This window comes from Calonectris borealis, chromosome 10 (assembly GCF_964195595.1).
Source record: "Calonectris borealis chromosome 10, bCalBor7.hap1.2, whole genome shotgun sequence".
NCBI lineage: Eukaryota > Metazoa > Chordata > Aves > Procellariiformes > Procellariidae > Calonectris > Calonectris borealis.
Genome location: NC_134321.1, coordinates 12,273,970 through 12,294,833, shown reverse-complemented (window position 1 = coordinate 12,294,833; position 20,864 = coordinate 12,273,970).

Genomic DNA, 20,864 nt, shown 5'->3' with positions numbered 1-20,864 from the left:
AAAACATCGAGCATGGTGTGAACAGCCGTCTCTCTACTCTCTGGCTAGTGTCAGGCAGACAAAATCCTTCCCAAAAAAGCCCTGGTGTCAGCTGCTGCTGAAAGAAGAGGTTAGAATTATAGGCATTTCTTTACGCAGCGTGGACACAGGCAGCCACAGACATCTGACACACAGCACATACCAGAATTGATTGCATCCCCTGTCCTGGGCTCTTACAATAGCGAAGACTGATCCTGAGGGTAGGAAGATAGTCACTGAGGCAGCTAAAGAAACTGCTTTCCATACGCCCCTCCGATAGGAAAGTCATTAGAGGACAGTGATTTATATAGCCTGAATTATCCACTGAAGGAGCCTCTCCATCCACTGAGAGCAGAAGGTTAGAGAGACCAGGGAGACCCAAGTCCTAGGGCTTGAGCTCACCTCTGAGAACACACCAGCCCAAATGCCCCGCCTTGGCAAACAAGACGCGCAAAGCACCTCTCCCAGTGGACAGTGGCCAAGTTGGCCTGTGTCACTAGAGCGTTCCTATTTAGAGATGGTGTTACCGTAGTGTCCAGCAAAATTCTCCTCAGCGTGGCCTGAAGATCATCTCCTGGTGCTCCTCCAAACCCCTATTGAGCCCATTATGTTTTCAATTGAGCTGCATGTTTAATTTTATTGTACACAAGGAGGAGGGCAAGAGGAGAGAAAGTAGGTGGGAAGAGTTACTTAGCTTTAGGAAAACTTAGTTTACTTAGGAATTTATCTTTTGTTTCCCTGAATCAGGAATTAATTAGCCCATATTGCTCTCTTTGTTTAAATGTTGTGTATTATGCTTTGCTGGGCAGAGAGTGGCCTAGAGCAAGTACAACATAAACAAACACTTGTTAATGGAGACTTGGAGCATGACAGAAAACCTGGGGATACAAACCAGCTAAAAAGAGAGACAGACTAGTCCCGAGCTGGTGAACACACACATCCAAAAACCTCAATACTCCGCTTTCACATACCGTGATCCCCACCACCGAGGTCCCAAATGACAGATCCTACTCAGAGCACGTTCCCGCGGCCTCGTGCTGCAAAGGCTGCCAACGCAGCCTCCTCCGACAGGAGGGTTTGGGGAGAGGGAGTCCCTCTCAGCTCCAGGAACTCAGCAGCCCCTGTGAGCCCCAATCCTGGCCCTTTCTCCTGCCTGCCCAATCCCTCGGAGGGATGATACAGCAAAAACCTGGCTCCCACCAACTGTTGTTACAGCCAGAGAGCTCAGAGGTTTCTCTTGGCTCTCTGGCTGACTTGTGTAACCAGGGTGAGGTGGTGTGGGGAGCACGAAGGATGAGAGACTGGATCTGGAATGCTAGGGGGAATGGAGGGGAGCTTAGGTGCATTTTACTGGGTGTGAAAAACATAATCAACAGTTTGGAGTCACTATGGCTGTGCATGGACAAGGGCTGGGTTATGCAAAAACAGTGACTATACTGAGAGAGCCAGGGATCGCCTCTGTGGGCAAGGACATAAGGAAACCTTGAACCAACAACGCTTGTGCAGGTTCCCTTCCTCTTCCTACTTTACTCAAAAGCAGCATGGTTCTCCCTCATCTTCAACATTTTCTGTTGGTTTAAAGTCCAACTCCTTGCACAGGTCCCCATTGGGGCATTATGGGTATTCTGAATAATCATAATTTCAATGCCATCTGTATGTGATTTCCTTATAATCACAGGCAGGAATCAAATTGCTTTTATTTTTTTTTAACATGTAGGCATTTGAGTAGATTGATAGAGTTAGGCAGCACTTACTCAGACAAAGGACACCAGCCTCTTAGAAGAAACCATACTAGAAACCATCTTCTAGAAACCATACTGCCTGCCAGAATTTGCCACATTTCTGCTGGAAACCAAAACCTTTATTGTCTTTTTATTATTACAACATCAGTTCATGCTCACTCTTTGTAATGACAGGTACTGAATTGTAATTTTATGATAGTCCCTTGATGCAAATAATCCAGCAGAAGCATAATTGCATGTTATTCATGCTTGGATATTATTAAACTTCCAGTATCAGAGTAAGTCTTTATGATTACACATCTAAAAGGGGAACTATTTCAACCCCACACAATATTTTCTTATGCAAACACTGCAGCCTACATGCATCACTCAAGGTTAAAGCATGCTGAAGAGTATTTGAAAGCCTTTGGTGCCTAAATCACTTAAAATCACTGGATGAAGTCTTTTAAATTTCACTGAAATCTAATCTCTCTCAACCCCCCTATTTTTCCTCCTAATATCACATTACACACTGTTTTAGCCTATGGACACGTTAGGCCTGAACTTTAAGCCATGCCAAGTAAAACTCTGATCTACTTATGAACATCTATGACCACACAAGAGGGCTTTTTGCATGTAAAGCATTGTTTGCTGGCTGAACTTATCAACATCTAAAACCTTTGGGCCACCAACTTAGTCCTCACTTAGCCATAAAACAGAAAATATGGCTTTGGACTGTATTTAAAAACCACATAACACCTTTGGTATTCACATTGCAATTTGGCTTCCTTGCCCTTGCCTGCAATCACACAAGAGGTTAAACTCGAGACATTAATTTAAACCCTCTGACTTCCCTGTGATTTGGGGTGCGCTGAACAATTCAACCTACAGACACGTTAGCTGAGCATGAAGGTACTGTATAAGCAATCGCTTTATTACTGGTTGGTACATATTTGTTTTCCAGATAAATAAGTAGATAGCAATGACTAGACAAAAGCATTTTTAAACTACTCTCCCATTATATTTTCCAAATACTTCAGAAGCGCTTTAATTAACCACTAATTCATTCATTGCATTCTTGAATTTGGACTCCTTTCCTAGACATGTCCCCTTATAATTATTACATATGCTATTCTTCTTTGCAGATAGCATGTTCAACTGTGTACACAACAAATAAGGATAAATTCATATCCCAGAAAGTCTACCCAGAGAGACGGCCTTTGGCTCTAGCAGTTCCCTCAGAAATAAAAAATACAGGCTTTCGGCTGGTCCACAGGCACCATAATTTACAGGCTACTAGTTACTGGCATCTCAGGGCAAGGAAACCCTCGCAAAAATCATTCTCCTCCTATTTTTTCTCAAATGAAACCATCTGATTTAATCCTAGTTTTGTGAAAAAAAAAAAGCACATCAAAATGAAGCTTAGCATTCAGGGCTTCAGGCTGGAGGCAGATCTGAACTGCACAGAAGCAGACACTTGTAGAAGATAAATCTTAGGTGAAGAGATTGGTAAAACATAGTTTGACCAACATATCAGGGATCAAAGCAAGATCTTTAGAGCTTAAGACATTCACCACTATAACTCAAGCTGGAAATCCAGTCTCTTTGAGCTGGGCTTGTAAGTCTCTAGAGACTGAACAGAGACCTCTATACTGCATGCTCAGCAGATGAAACATGCTCCCCCATGCCCTGTACCGTAGACTGAAGCAGTGCCAGGACTCACCCCCTCTGCCCACAAAGAGAATCCCCTGCTCCACCCTCAGAGAGAAAAAGATGTCTCATTAATTCATGAGTGCTAAAAATAAACTCAAAATTAAATAAGAAGTTTACCAGGTTTGGACATTTTGTGCTACAATACCACCCAATGGATTTCTTTTTTTTTTTTTTTAAGCTTCATTTGGCAAAGCAGCCCATTTCCCAACATGGACCAGGCACCCTGAGTTACTTCAGAGAGGATATAAACAAGCCAAGTTTTTCAGATTTGCAAATTAGCTACTGCACACGTACATATAACATTTGCAGAACAATTTCCCAACACGTACATTTGTACTAAGAGTCTTAATGTCCCTATGGTGCAGAGTGATTTATATCTGAGGCGTGTGTGACAGATTCATGTAACCCATCCAAAGAGGCTGTGGTATACACCATATATCAATTCTCAGGCTTGTTTTCTTTTCATTTTCTCTATTAAAAAATTAAAGCAAATGAATCAGGGAATTAAGAAATACAATTTGCCAGCCTCCCAGATTTTTCACAGTGGTTTAAATAAATCAAATCAAGACTATAATGGGCCAAGACCAAGAATAACTATTGCATTAAAGAACGTTGTTCTGAATCTGGAGCAACTAACAGAATAGCCTTGTGTCTTGACTCTTTTCTTTGAACACAAGCTATACAGGAGCAGAGTTCAAGAAATGAGCACAAATAGAGAATTGTCTTCCTGAAAATATATTAAGCACCAACTTTTTTATATAACAGCTGGATATTTACAGCTTTGGAAATACACTACAGTGAGCCACACTGTCTCTGGCCCTTACATGGGACAAGCATGGCTGGGAAAAAGGAATACACAAGGAGATGGCACCATTATGCATCTTGTTCAAAGTCCAAAGACGATCGCAATCCCTCTACAAACTTCTGCTTGGGAACGTTAACACCAGGGCTCTGCCTACATGGCACGTTCAAAATCAACTCATGCGCACGTACATCCAAGCATTGCATGTTCTCACTAAGGGGAGGCCAGATTTAAACACTCCTGAGTTTTGGGAAGGTCTGGATGAAAAACCACATGGCCCAGGTCCACTTTTCACTGCAGCCAAGTGCCCAGTCCTGATCTCATTGAAAACAACGGCAAAACTCCTGGAGAACAATCCTGCTCATAGCTAGCCAACTGTCTATCATTTTTCTCACTACATAAGCTCTTATTTTTACTATTATACCTGACTAGACTCTCCAAGCTGTGTTTTTTTTCCCACTCTGATCTCACTTGAATGATGTCAGACAGGGGGGTAGGGAGACAAATACAGAAATGCGGTAAATGCCAAAGCTGGAACCAGCACATCCAAGAAATAAATATAATAAGTACATACAATGCCAAGGCTGGATACAGCAGCCGAGGAAAAAGGGAAATGTAAAACTTTCTTGGCAAGGGCACATGGATTCATCCAGCTGAAAGAGGCACATTCCAGCCCACACCATTGTAAGCAATAATCTATGTCTTCCTTGAGAAAATACAGATGTTTGTAATTTTTTTGATTTTTTTTTTAACTGCTCATATGAAATAACCTTGTTGTCTTGAAAAATTCCTGCAGGACTTGATATTGCAAATGTTACTTCTGTACAAACTGTAAACTGCTGACTCAAACCAAACACACAAAATAACATATAGGACAGTTTTGAAATGCATTCTAATAATAAAAGCGTACTTGAAGATTGACTGAGGCTAATGAATTAAAAACACATTCAGACTAGATAAGATGCAATTAATAATAATAAAGAAATTGCAATCAGATCTTTTCTTGTCTGCAACAGTGTCCTCCTCCTCTGCACCATCTATTTCAGAATTTTCTTTGCAGAAATGATGCATGAAAACCGAAAAATATTCTAATCCTCTTATTTCAATTGAGCTGATACTGCAGTAACTTCATTGTCTTTTAATCAGATGTTGCTGATTTATAGGAGTGTAAGCGGTTGAAGAGTACAGTCATCACATTCGTAGAGAGGCTTACTGAATTTGGCACCAAGTCCTTTGCTGGCAACTCCTATGATCTGGGCCAGAGAAATATTTTAACTGAAAAGGCCTGATTCTTCTCTGCTTTCCACTGTGCATTGTTATTTACATCTGCATATGGTAACTGTCAACTGCAGCCTTTCTGATTCTCACATCTTCTTGTGGATGTGAACAGCTGTGTGCTCTTGAGCACACAGGTGAAAAAAGTTCAATGTGCAAACACATTTTGGTACACAAGTTTTCAGTTTTCGTAATTATTCTTTCTCTACATTAACCAGAAGTCTGTTTTGATTAGTGGGGTTTTTTTGTGGGTTGGTTTGGTTGGTTTGGGGTGTTGTTTTTTTTTTTTTTTCTTTTTTTTTCCCCTGACTTACAAGTGCCATAGCTTCAGTGAGCCTCCTGGCTGAAAGTCAGCCTTTGGTTTTTTGTCTAGCTCTAGGGAAGATGATGAATTGGAAAATTTAAAATACCTCTTCACAGAAGGGCCCAAGAGCACAAGAGTCACCACTCAATCTGTCAAGCTCAGAATTGAACCCCAAGGCTCTGGAGAGAATTGTCAAATCTGCAGCTGCTGTAAATCCTCCTGGCTTTGTTGAACATTGACGATTTACATTAGCAGAGAATCCAACCCAAAATTTGAGAAGTGTCCAGGATGGACCTAAATGTGTTTATTTGTGCAGTTAGAACACTTAGAGAAGGGTGAACCTTTGAGTCCCTGGAGATGATAGACACCTTCTACAGATCAGATCATGAACATCAAGAATAACATGTCAGCTTCTGTATGGACATCAGTACCCAACACAGAGCGCACACTCCCGCCAAGTAGTGTGCGCATCCTCTTCTACAAACATTGCCAGCGACGACAAATAGACTCTAGTCCTTTCTTTGAATGAGCCCTAAATGGGATGAGGTGACAGGGAATTCCCCAGGTAGCTTATAGGTGCTTTGTATAATACTCCCTTTTATATATTCCATGTTATCTTTTACTTGCAGCGAGTATCTCCTTAGCCATAGCAAGACAGACCAGGAGGATGCAGGTGAGCAGAGAAGTTATCTTGCTACCTCAAGCAGATTTTAAGTGTTTCATCTTTTCTACCCAAACACTTGTCTGACAAGCCCTCAGTAACCTCCTTAGCAAACAATTATGTTGTCTACTTGATCACAGAGTTAAAATACTTTTCAAAATTTCTCATTTAAATCTACCTGTCCTTAATTTCACAATGTAAGTTTTTGCATGCATCACCTATGTCTGTCTCAGACATCTCCTCCTCCTGGCTTCAGTTTTTTTCCACTCTCAATTATTCATATCCTGGTTTCTCTCCTAAACTTGTAGGAAATTAAAATTGGCCATTTAAGACGCACTATAAAAATAGGACCACTCCTTCCTGCTAAGAGGACACATGGTTTATTGTTTTCCAAGCTCTGCTGTGTCAGCAGCTCCAACCAGCAATTATAAAAATGAAGCCGCCAAGGTTGGTAAAAGTCACTTTCTTATTAGCGTCTAATTATCTACCAGTAGATCTGGGTCCAGTCTTCAGTGCCATTGCACACATCTGATATTGGCTGTGGCAAGTGGAAAATTTATGATTTCATTTTTAAGGAGTCTTGTGAATAGAAATGGAGAAAGAGTTGGAAAACACAAGAAAAGCAATTAAAAACCTGATGCAAACTTTTTGTATTGCCAGAACCCATCCTCTTCAATTCATTTCACTCCCCAGATCATTCATTATGTCTAACAGACTCACTTTTCATACAAGCTGCGCATGTCCCACTAGTGTAAGGCCCCTGAACCGAGACTGCTTTTGAGTATGGAGCTACATGACATCTTTCCTTCATCTGTAAAAGCGGAATCAGTGAGGAAGTGATCAGACTGTTTTCCTAACAGTATCTCCCAAAATACAACTCCAACTTGACATAACAGAGATATCTATTATCTCTGAAGAAGACAGACCAATTCAGCACATGGGGGATGTGGCTCTTCACACAACAGGTAACTGTCCTATGTGACTCCCTGCCAAAGCATGTTTTGAATGCAAAAAGCTTACACAGGCTCAATGGAAGTAATTTACTTGGGAAAAAGATTCATTGAGGGTTACTAATTAGACTATCCACAGAAGGCTCATGAGACCTTCTCAGTGAGAATAGTTGAATGTTGAAAGGCTACCTTTGGGAGAATATCATGTATGTTTGCCTTGTTCCTGATCTTCCCCGAGTATGCACTTGGACACCATTAGAGATGCGGTATTGGGCCAGAGGGACCCTTGGCATGTCCTCAGCACAGCCATTTTTATGTTTTTAAAATTATGATATACTTAAGGAGAGACTAGATGCAGTGGCCATGTTTCAGGTGTATATCATCCTCCTCTTTGGCCCAACACTGATCTATAGCCTAAGCCTCACATCTGGAAAGCGAACACCATTCTTGACAATTTGGTTCCAGAAGCGAGGCAGATGACAGGACCAATGGTATACAGTTTTTAAGCTCTTACAGCCTTGGAGCCCTAACCTTCAAAACAGTATATTTCTAGGCAGCTACATCAGGACACCATCCATACAACAATACTAACTTTGAGCCGTACCTCAGGGTCTGAACATCCTCTGACTTCCTCCTTCCTGAAGTCAAACTCTCCACAGAGTCGCAAAGCAATGTTCTTACCTCCCTTCCTCCCCATTCCGTTTCTCTATTCATGCTCTTCTGACCTCCTTATGTTTATAAGCCCTAAGATACTCCGTTTTATTGGAGCCGATCTTCAGGGCAAGGCAAGAAAACTAAGGAAAAGAAAGTGAACAGACATTTGAAATCAGTTGCTTTTACCCTTGTAATATGCAGATATCATAGCTTTTCTGGCCAAAGCAGCAAATGCCTGTCTTCCTCCTCTAACATGTTCAAGCCCTTTTGTTAATCCACAGACCCAGCACTTCATGCCTCCTGTTACAAGCGCATGGTTAACGAGAGAGAGGCAAGCTTTCACTGTCATGAAACCATTTTTCAATTTTATAATCAGCCAGGATTAGCTGGAGAGGCCCTGCTTGCCTGAAAACCCAGCCCACAGATGGATCTCTCCCTTCAAAGAAAGTCCTTGCTCTGAAGGCAGACACTTTTCCCTTGGAAACCATCACACTGGCAATCACAGTGTGTGAAGGAGGATGGAGCACAAAAAAAAAGACTTCCTCTTGTTTTCCACGCTCCCATGGCAACCTTCTCCACACCTGTAGACCTTGGAAAGGTCAATCAAAATTATCCTAAGAGTTGTTTCTGTATACCCACAAAGGTTTAAAATAAGAACCTACTCCCCCCACCAGTTTTCTGTGAAGACCCTAACCTGCCTGAGGAACAAGCTTTGGGCGAGGCCAAGGTAGTTCTGCTCCGTCAGCCTCAGCCAACAGATCCTGCCAGCAGGAAAATCTTTTTAAGTTGCTTTTCCTCCTTCCTGCCAGCCCATGCTCGCCTGTGAAGAACAAAGTTCACTTAATAACCTTGTCTGAGATGGCCTTTTCTCTGTTTTGTTTCATTTCCCTTCCTCCAAGAGAGCGTAAAGGGGAGGGTGTTAGGAGCTTGTCTTCCATAAGGCCTTGCGGACCCTCTCACACACCCTCCCCTGCACAAGGGATCCACTCCGTGCCTCAGCACTCGAGTGCTGAGGTGGCATACAGAAAACTGAAAACACACTGGTTTGTACCAAGAATCTGTGTGAGAATAGGCCTGGGAGGTCCTTCCTGGTTCCTCCCAGCCTGGTAGAGCAGTGGTTTTCAAATAGGGCAAATTTGATCACCAGGATATCGCCACATAAGGGAACAACTCCAAATTCAGCATGAAAACACAGCAGCAGTTTCATTTCCCTCTGGCATGCTTACTCAACCGGAGCTGGGAAACCCTGTCTCAGAAACCAGAATGACAGAACAGAGGCACCTCTGTACTAGCAGGTTGATGAGCTTTGTTGGTAGCCTGCGTTGGATGTACTTTCTTCTAGTTTTCTTCCACTGAGGGATATCAGAAAGCCAGTTCTTCAAACAGGGAAAGAAGGAAAGCTTCACAGAGGGTGTCAGAGCACCGTGCCTATCTATATACGCACACTCATTTTCCTTAAGGCCCATTTCTGTCACTTAAGTCCAGCAACACCTCATGCTGTTAATGGCTCTGTAGTTTTAGATAGTTCACCGGGGAAAAAAGGGACTAACTCAAAGTCCTTTGAAGTTTATTAAAAGCCTTGTAAAGGGACTTTGAACCAAGTCCTTAGCCCACCTTCAGTCAGTACTCACTAAGTGATGCCATGCTGGTGGACCACTGTGGAGCTCCCTCCAATTCCTTTATGGATTTAACATTTTCAGATCATGACTCAAGAATAAAAATTAAGTATTAAAAAAATCAATTATTAAAGTAGATAGTGAATCACCATGGTAATAGGTAAATTAGAGTATGTTGCTTCAAAGGTCAACGCAGAGTACTCAAAACTATGTTTGAATAACTTGGATAAATTCACATAAAATGATGGTTTCTCAGTGTACTGAGAATTCAGACATTCAACAAACAGGGTTGTTCTCCATTACAACTAGTGGCTGTTAGGACCTTTTTTTTCCCTCCCCCCATCACCAATGGATTCAAGACACACAGTTTAGATCCAGATCCAAACAATCCCAAATTCAGGGAGCTTGGATCTAAGATTTGAATTCAATTCAATCCCTTCTTTTTTATTTCCTTATATTTTGGTCTGTCTTTAAGCATTACCAGGGCCAGAATAACTATTTCCAGCATCCAATTCAAAAGGGAGCCCTCAAGCTGCTAAGAAAGAGGTTTGCCATTAAATTACCTCTTCATCTTCCAATTTTGCTGCCGAATGAAATCTCGGCAGCTGTTAGCAGTTTCTTCAGAGTCCTGATTTGTAGAGTTACAAACGGAACAACATGTAGCTTGTACACAACTGCTATATCTGAATGCTTGTCAGACACGGTTCTTATTCACGACTGGTTAGCCATCAAAAACTAGAGAGATATTTTCCTTCCTCAGCATGAAGGAACTTGTTTTTCTTTTCTGAATTTGTTGCGTCAAAAAGCCTGGCCAGCAATTGTAAAAACTTAACTCTCCAAGGATGGTGAAAATTATCTACTTATTACTTTGTAATTATCTGAAAGTTTTGGATGAGAATGCCTAGAGTCCACTATCCACATTTCATCCTGGCTGACAAAGCTGGCAGATGATCCGGCACCGAGAACAGAAGAGTAGGAAATTATTTGGAAACATGCTAAATCTGGAAGACAATCTTTTGAAACCGCAAAGGAGCCTCTGATTAAGTGGCCACTCCGAGTATTCGTGACTGATTCAGGTTAGAAGAAACGTAACAAAAAGCCACCTCATTTGGGACTTCTATTTTGAGCTGAACTGAACCCAGAGTAGGGAATTGTCCTCATCCTGAGGGTGCCTTAGCAAGGCTGGATCTGTGAGGGCAAAGGGGAATAGGAAAGCCAAATATATAAAAGTTCCACTTTTCAGAGAGGAACAGGAGATTTAATCTTACTGTTTTAAATTGCCTCCAGTTTATATCCTTGCACCTCTGGATCAAGATCTGAGAACCACTGGCCACCACGCCTACGCAGGGGTTCGCATTACTCACATCCCACAGCAATCTACTGTGGGTAAAGGAAAAAGGTGCAGTAGGTAGTTCTCTTGGAGCTGAAGTTGAATATTGTTTCAAGACCTTGATTCTACAAAGCCCTGGCACATATCCTGGAGTTCAGAGAGAAGGGACAAGGTCTCCTCTTCCTCTCCACTCTTCCCCTCTATGCCACAGCTCAGAGCAAAAAGGCAACGGGGTCAGGCCAGGTATGATGGAGGGGAACCTTGGGGGGCCACAGCTCATTCCCGAGCCCCTGCCCGCTGCTTAGCATGTCAGTCTTTGCCATATGTGGTAGCAGCTATGTGTTTTTTTAGGCTCCCTCCAGCTCCCAGTGCAGCTGCTGCTACCACCAGTCAGACAGCTTGTCTCAGCAAGTTACATGGACCATCGCAGCTCAAGACGAGCACTGAGAACAAGCCCACAACCTGCCTTGGGGACTCTTTCTTCCTTGTTCAGCAGACACACTTCTCAAGTGGTTTTGTTCTGTTGTTCCCCTTTAATCTGATGTTTCCCACATATCAGCACTCTTGAACAAAGCCACCTCTTTCAACACTCTCCATCCAGGCTCACTGCCTCTGCAGTGCCCACAGGAAGCGTGTGACTCAAAGCATGTTTTACAGAGATATTTATTTGGCTCTGAATGGGTTCTATCTCTGCTCTCCATTTCCTCTCTTTCAGACGACAGGGACAGCATCTTGTGAAGCGGCCCTTCAGTACACTAGCAAGGAGCATTGTAACTAATAACCCTGAATCTCCATCCCAGTTCCAGAGACTGGGGTGGGATGCACAAATTAGAAACTAGACATTTACACATACAACACCCGCACATACCATACCATCTCATTTAAAGAAATATTCACACTTCTTTGAAAGCAATTTAAGCATCTTATTAAATGAATCCAAATTGTTGCTATGTTATGAATAAACTGAGAGAAATTTAGACTCTCAATTGGAAATAAAACTGAAATTCTGCCCCTAACTTCCTTTCCCACCTCAGACTACTATAGTAATAACCAAAGCAGGGTTAAAAGTGCCATTTTTTCCATAGAATTAACAGATTTTTTTTTTAAAGTAAGAAAATAAATAAAAAATCCCTTGTTTCAGAATTTAATTGGCTGGTGTCTCCCCATGACAAAGTAAAAACACATTCATGACATGACATTCATTTATCTTCAAACCATTCACTTACAGTCAGTGCCATGGAATATGGATCTCATTGAGCAGGGTGGAAAACAACCCAAGTATCTTTTGGAAAGAATCATTTTATTACAACGATGGTTTATTACAAACCCAGTTATGGGTTTTCAGAATGGACTGAAATCTGATGATTTCCGAGCAAAACGACACTAAAGCATTTCCCTCCAGGGAATTAGCTTTTGTTTAGGGACATTCCAGGAAAACAGTCTGAACAGATATATTCTGTTGGCTGTAGCTTTTTTGCAGAGTTGGTTCTGAATGCCATTAATTAACTGAAGGGGCCCCAAAAGAGAGCCTATTCCACACGAAAGCAGCAGCACACCAGAAGACATGCAGCTCAGAGCTCGGTGATGAAACTCCTAACGCTCAAGTTGCTCCTACCCAGTTCCATTCTGCACCTTCCATACCCATCAGATTTCATTGCTGTACACGACAAAAGATTTTTCCTGAACGAAGTCAAAGCTCGCTTCTTGCTCTATTTTTTCTTCCTTCTAACCACACTGAGTCAGCCACCTCATTGTAACTTTGGTAACCATATCCATCATAGGAGCTTTCTTCTATGCAACATTTGCTTCTCACAGGTTGTCTTCAAGAGAAACCAAACAGTGCCTCAGACCTATTTTAGACCCTCAAGTGACCCTCCTAGAAAACACACCAAACTTTCTGCACCTCGCTATTAGAAAGGGCCCTGGGGGCTGCTACGTCCACCATTCTTGAACACATGCACACTATGGGCCCGTACGTGTGGTAGCCATAAGGCCTCTGGCCCTTTGACACACAGGAAGAATAAATTGTCTCAAAACCAGACTTTTCCCTCGACAGAAGCATTTATCCTTTCTCCCAATGGTGCAGAGCGCTTAGATCAAGAAGTGAAAACAGTAAAAACCCTAACACTCAGGTTTTACTCTTTCATCTCTCACAATCTCCCCTTTGTACCCATGAACACCACCTCCAACCTGCCTTGCTTGCACTCTGAGGGTGTGTGAGCACATGTTTTTCTGGTGTTTTTGTGAGAGGGTGTATTGGTCTGTCAGTCTCACCGACAGCTGGACTCACTGCACTACCCCCTTCCTTTTCTAGGCTAGGTTATAAAACAGTTTAATGCTTCATTTCTTGCTTTTCTATTTAGGCAAACCAATTTTACCAGGACGAAAGCTTCCCAGCTATTTAACCCAGTTACTGTACACGAGCAACGGTGCTGCTTATCTCATTTATTGTTTTACATTTCCTTCATGATTTCTTTTGAACTCTGTAAGTACACAGTAATCATTTACAAACTCATAGATGCATACTACCTATTCCAAGGTGATACCCCCACCCCCAAAAAAAAAAATAATCAGTAAAGAAATACCTGTACTGTTTATCACAAATTAAATCACACTATCCTTCCAAAATACTATCATCTTACTTCAAAATGTGTTAGTGAGCTGACCCTAACTCACCATTAGCTGGCTTACAGACTGCATCTGCTCCAGAACATCAAGAGCAAGTTTGCAAACACCAGTGTATACCAGATTCGTGCTTTCCCCAGGCCATGTTTCATTTCACATGGTGGTGGTTTCTCTTTGATTGGACAGTACAATGGGCTTTCTGTACAGCCAATACATTCTGTTTTTCTGATAGCTATGTCTCCAATAATTTGGGGGGGGGAGGTAGGGGGGGGAAGAGCAACAGCTGAAATCCAGATGACTTGAGTACTTTGCTAACAAAGAAAGATTGTTGGAGGCTAAATGAGACTGATCCTTCCTAGGAAGAGCTACGAACAAATAAGTACTGCATGGTTAAATGCTAGATTAGGATTCAAATGAGGATTTCTGCATAGATCATAAATCAAACTTTGCAGTGGAAAGCGTTTGTAGAAGAGCAGAGCAGATGTGGAACGACTGCCTAAGTGTTCTGTTATGCCCCTTCTAACATAAGGGGTTTCTGGTTTAAGGGCTGGAGTAAAATTTGGAGTTATCTTTAAGATCGTGCCAGCTTTATGAAAGGCCACGAACAGGAAGATGGGGGATAACATTTTTAGATTTTCCCCTTTCTATTGGATGCAGCCGCTTCCTAGTCACAGTCTGCAGCCTCAAATCTCCACTTTGCTCTGGGCAGTCCAGATGAGCTCTGCCAATGCACGTTTCCCTGAATTTCCTCCCTCTAACGCTGATAACAACCCTGAACGCACAGTCATGCGAGAGGGGTGCATGTCTGACCTGGAACAGATGCAAACCCACACACGAGGTCTCGCATGGGAGAGGCACATGCCTAGTGTTTGGGGATGATGTAACAGGAGGCTGTAGATGGAGGCTGCAACCAGGGAGCAGGCAGTAGGCCTCCCTCACAAGTATATTTCTTGGCAGTCTGGGCATAACAACCAAAGTCAAAAGAGCTAATCAGGCATCCTCTTTCCCCTAGGGAAGAGGAGCTTTCAGCTGCAGGACCAGAAGTTCCCAGTCAGCAGATAACTATGGTGTTTCTTGGAGATCAGTACCTAAATAAAGATGAAGGCCAAAAATATACATATATGTATGTGGTTTTTTTTTTAAAAAAAAAAAAAAAACAAGATTTAATTACACAAACCCAGCACCAGTCTGAACTTCAAATCACAGGCCTCTGATACAAAATGAAAGGGAAATGTCCTTTAGCTCTAGCAGTCTCAAGCTCTCCTCATTAGGCTTCCAGACTCAAGAGGGCATGTTTGACCCACATACTTCAGCAGATCTCCTTTCCAGCTGCCAGTGAACAGTGCTGGGACCAGGCACTTGACCAGTCCCTGTGGGTACTGCCTTCAGATATGCACTTGCTGCACTGGACATGGCAAACATGAGCTTTCTGCTATGTTCACCAATAAATAGGTGGGCGGTTTTTTCCTCCAAAAAACAAAACAACGTTATGCTGAGGTGGCAAAGTTGCTTGTGTGAATTGAACTTGGTCACTTTGTGCATATACAAAAGAAACTGGTTTGCTACCACGTGGTCCCATAACCTCTTTTCTCAGGAGGCCTGTATGTAGGGAATGGCTGGAACCCAACACCTTTTGGGAACTCGACATTTTGGGAACTTCCCCCACCAAAAGCTTCCTTCCACTCAGGCACCCCAGAAGTGAACCCATATCCTTTCTCCCTAGACCACATTAGTTAACAGGAAAGTTTAAGCATTTGTCTTCAGCTGATGTCCTTTTCATAGGGCCCCTTCATTCCCTGACAACTGAAATCTATCTGCTAACAAGCCACAGCCCCTGCTGAGAGACAGGGTTTATTAGCACAGGCTCAGTCCTGTTGTAACATGGCAATGCATCATCAAGCCAGCTCAGGATGTGGGCACAGCTCACTCAACTTCCAGCCAAAGATCTTCTGGATGGAGCGTTCAAATTGCTATGTAAAAATTACAGCTCCTCTGGTCTTTGTTTGGGGCTGTAACTGCCAGTCCAGCGCCAGTGCCTTGAACCGACCAACCCATGAAGTGAGGAACACACCATTAGTAGCCATCCACAAGAAATTTGGCTCAAATAACTTCCCTAATGACAAGCAAGACTTTTGTGGGCAAAGGCTGGCATAGACTCCAGCACAGCAAGGTGCTATTCAGCTGCCTTCATAAGGGCACCCTCCTGTATCATCTGTACCCCTTGGCCTTGTTCCAGCTCACAACATGTTCCTGCCTCCCTGCCCAACACAAATTCTGCCCCAGCGTATAACCACCTTGTGCCTTGAATGAAGCAGAGATCTTAGGACATGTAAAGAAAGAAAACTGAACAATGAAAGACTGTATTACATACTTATTCACAAAGTAGCCAAATTAACCTTTCCTGTCCTAAGGAGTACCTGCCCTTGCTTGAAACACTTTCATTTGTCCCATGTCAGTCAGAAACAGTAAACACAGATGTAAAAATAGGTAAAAAGTCACCATTAAGAAAGACTTTGAAAATACATCAGTAGAGCCACTACAGTATGAGTTTGACAGGGCTTCAATTTTTTTTGTTTTCTCCAAATAGCCACATATGTGGCTGCAACATTTCTGCGGAGACAAATACATCTTTATTTTAGTTACTGGAGTCCTCTCAAAAACGCGCCTATAAATCCTCCGGGAGCGAGGAGGAGTCACAATGGAAAGACTGATGGATCTGCAACACTACAGCGGCTCACACGGTTCAATTGCCATAACTGTTCCTTTGTGGCCGCAGCGTTAGCTGTGTGTCACCAAGCCTTAAATACACATTTTGAACTGTCATAGCCAATATAGTGGACCCTGGTGGATAGTTAAAGACAAAGGAGAAAAATAGAGCAGCATGAAAATACGATATGAAAAGACTCACTTTTTAAACAAGAGAACAGGAGCTGTTGTTGAACATGGTGCCTGATGGCTAGCATATTTTGCTGGCCTTGAAGAGATAAAGGATTTAGTAACACAGCCTTTATGGGTTTACTTAGTTGTACACTCTGAATGAAGAACTGATAGCATTTGGGGACTCTCCTCACTTCTTTTTTTGTGTTCTGAAGACCAGAATATTCTCCAGCAATGCAATTTCCAGCTGACCTATCCTGAGGCCACATGGAAACAATAGAGAGATTAATGGCTTAGGAAACTTTGAAGAGAACAATAGCACAATCTTGGGATGAACTAGAACATGTGAAACGTAATAATCTTGGGGAAAAAAAAAAAGCAGTTTTGCAAACAGAAACCTTTTCCACGGCTTATTTAGCAATGAGCGTAAAAGGAAAACGTGCCTGACTGTTTTGATTTAAAATTTGCTGGCTATAAACAATGATTTTGAAATAACGTGAGTCAATATTATTTTTCTTAAAACGCGACACAAGGTCTAAAAGCCAAGTTCTCCTCTGGGTGAGGTTGATACCAGTATGAGCAAAAGCAGAATTTGTGTTGATTGCATTTGGCGCCTGATGATGCTCACATATGAGACACGGGGCAAGGCACTGTATGAAGAACTCCATGAATGAATGGTTTTGATCTGCAAACAGCAACGGGTTGCTCCAAGAGGAAACGTGCTTTTATTATCAGTACAGAATGACTCCACGGTAAATAAATCATTTGTATTGCAACTGAAATATTACTCCATTGTACATCAAGGACACACGCAACCTTTCCACTTTTCATTTTTTTTTTTGTTTCATTCTGATGTTTTTTCCAGCTTGTTAGGTACCTCTCTAAGGATCTATGAACTAGCAGTTAGAGGTTAAAAAAAAGGCAAAACAAAAATATCCTAAGAAGTATTCATATTATATAGAAATCCATCCAAGTCACAATAAAACAACTCTTACCGAACACAAAAACTCTTCAACTAATCAGCTTAAGTTGTCTTTCAGTCTCTGTCCTCCATTGCATTACTCGAAATTCAGCCTTACAAAGCATCTGTGAAGAAAGGCAACCTTTGCAGAAGGCAACCAAATCTAAGCCCAGGTTACCCAAGAAAGCAAACATTTTCAGGAGTCTGGAAAGCACTTCCATAACCTCTGGAACAAGCCATGCACAGCTTTCTGTATCATTGAATCCTGATGGTGGATCACTTGGTGTCACTTAAAAATAATTTATGACACATAGCTTCTCTGGTATCTCTCATAATATCGTCTCATGCGACTTCTCTGACACCTTTTCAGAGGTGCCACAGACTTTCCTTTCTCTCTTTCTCATAGCTGCTTGCTTTTCTCTGAAGCAAGTAGAAGGACAACAAATTACTACCTTTCTGTCCCAGCATTGCTGAAATCAACCAAAAGGTCCTAGCGGGAGGATGAAGCCTGACACAAAGACAAGTGACTAAGTCATATTGCTTCAAAAATCCAGGTTAAAAACACTGTATGGGAGGTTGTATGCAAGGCTTCTCAGCATGGATGATTACACTTATACTAAATGTGCAACAAGGAGAGAAAGATCCTAAAGTATTTTTTAAGTTAAGACTGGAAATACTCCTGGAAAGCTCTGAAGTCAGAACAGCTTTTGAGGTTTTGTTGCTCATATGTGCTTTGCATCACTTCCCATTCAAACCATTAATGAAAACAGAGACATGGGTAAGTAGAGGAGATGCCCAGCAGAGAGAAAAATCTGGGCCAGGTGCTCATTTCCAGCTGTTGAGGCCTCCTGAAAGCAACTGAAATCCAGTGCACTCCCTTTGTCTGGAGCAGAGAGATCATCCTCCTTGATGTTCTACTTGCCTCTTCCAAGTCCACCAGATTTTGTCAACTTTATCTAGATGAAGCATGAGCCAGTTTACCATTAACTAGATGCTGGAAAGATACCAGGGTTATCCTTCCACTGCACCTGTTGTGTTTGCATAATAGGGTTCAAGGCTTTTATGCACTTTTCTATGGGCCTTGTACCCATGCTAAGAGAATCGAACTGTCTCTCAGTAATGCCTTAAAGGAGTCAGTGGGTGAGGCAGACAAGTTACTTTAAGAACTCACTAAGAACAATGAGCTCCCAAACACAGCTTCATTCATTTTTACCATGGTGTTCTGGAGAGCCCTTTGTAGTCAACATATCAAAGCTAACTAACAGATGAAATAAAAGGAGAAGCAGCATTATCTTCATTTATTCCGAGGAGAAATCAGATGTTCTGGTGTCATCAGCAACATATCTGCTTTGCCCAGCTGAGAAGGATTTAGGAAATTTTGAGGATTTCAGAAGTGTCCCAATTGCATCTGCTATTATTTTGATGACCTGCTTCCTATTACCAAGCAAAGATGTAATGTGGGTCAAAAGAAAGAGGAAACTTGCTATGTGTCACGAGTAGAGGATGTAGTTCTAGTGTTTTCACTTTTTTTCATCCAGATTAAGTCTCATGGCTGTTTCTCCTTCTTGTGCCACAAAGATGAGATGATAGTTCCCTTCACCCATCCCCAAGCATTTCCACGTGCACAATCAGACACGATATGCAAAAAACGAAAAACAAGTGGGGAAAAAATAATCCAGCTTGTCAGAGGCATACAAACAAAATTAGCATGGACAGCTACAGAACATCTTGAATGCTTAAACGTTCTTCTTATGTTGGTATGTACTGTATATAATAGACAACTGTGGAAGGAAGTGATCTGTCCTCTGAAGAATGAACAAGTAGAACTAGAGTCAGAAGCAAAGGAAATAGCAGACGTTTATCTTGCATCTGTCTGCACTACCAAAGGGAGAGATTGTTAACCTACATTAGACATCAGCTGCACAGCAAGGCTGGAAGGACGTGGATTGGGAAAGAATCTAATCACCAGCTGAAACCAACGTTCGAGGCTACAGTATTTCCAATTTACAAATACTTGGATAAGTTGCACAGCATGGGTGAACAGACACAGCCCTCTCTCTACTTTGAGAAACACTTAGGGTAAAGCAATAAAAAGGAACACTTAAAGGATGGTCAATACTCCCACCATAGTACAACCCTTGAGGTTCACAGATTTCATACATTCACTTCTGATGTGGCTTTAAAGACAGGGAAGTTGGTTTCACTCTCCTGTGTCACTTTAGAACAGGTTCTTCATAAAAATGCAACCATCTCTTCCTTTAAGGAGAAAAATGTAATGAAGGCTGTTCCACAGCATATTGTGATTTAACTTTACAATCAACCCAGACTAAGGAGCAGGAGAAACACAGCTCCCAAGAAAGATAAGAGAATATGGGTAGTAACACAGTTGTTGTTTCTTCCCTCTTTCTTCATTTCTCATTTGCACCTTGCTTGTTTGAATAAGTCACAAGGATGAAGACTCCCTTGTGGAGTCCTTTTCATACATCCCACCATTCTCACAGAGGAACTAGGGCAGAGAAAGAAAGCAACACCTGGGTTCCGTCAGCTCCCAAGTCCCTGCCAATCAGCATGCTCACTTCATTAGCCTAGTACACATCAAAAAAGGAACAGCAGTACTGCATCTAAGCAGCAGCAACCACAGAGGGGGCTGCAACCCCTGATAATCCAGCCCTGGGCACTGGCTGTCCATTTAGGGTCTGACATCAGTAGCAGCAAGTAAGAAGCAGCTGAATAACAGCAGACAAGGTAGACAGAGATCACTCTGCAGTTAGGCAGATACAGGCATGGCCAGATCCAGCATATTCCCAACAATATCCCAGAGAGCTGCTTAAGCAGGAGTTAGCACTGACGCTTCTTTGCTGCTTTTGGCTTTGGTAAGGGTGGAGTTGTGACCATAAGATGGGTACTTCTCCAGTGCATGCCGCGATGGAAGGGAGAAGCTGGAAGGGAAAGGGATGAAGGTGGGAACAGGAATGTTTTTGCACTGTGTGGGAAGGTGGGCTTGACATTTACACTTTAGAGGAATTTAACTAATTGGATGCAGAGCCAAGAGGCCACACTGGGTGGAGTGCTAAGTATACAAACTCAACCTGTAGACAAATGCCTTGCCTGATCTGGGGACTATTCTCTGGGCTGCAGAATGTTCCCAGCCCCATCTTGAGCTCCATGCAGAAAGGCAACCAGCGCTTGAGCAGACAACGAAGCTTCAGCAGCAATACAGTTCTTAAATGGGAAAGCTTGCTTTCAACAGCACAGTGTGGTTACCTCAACATACTTGGCATGAGAAGGAATTGGAGTTGAAGGCTTTTGGTGGTTTTGAAGAAACACATAAGGCCTTATTTCACCAAATACCTTTCT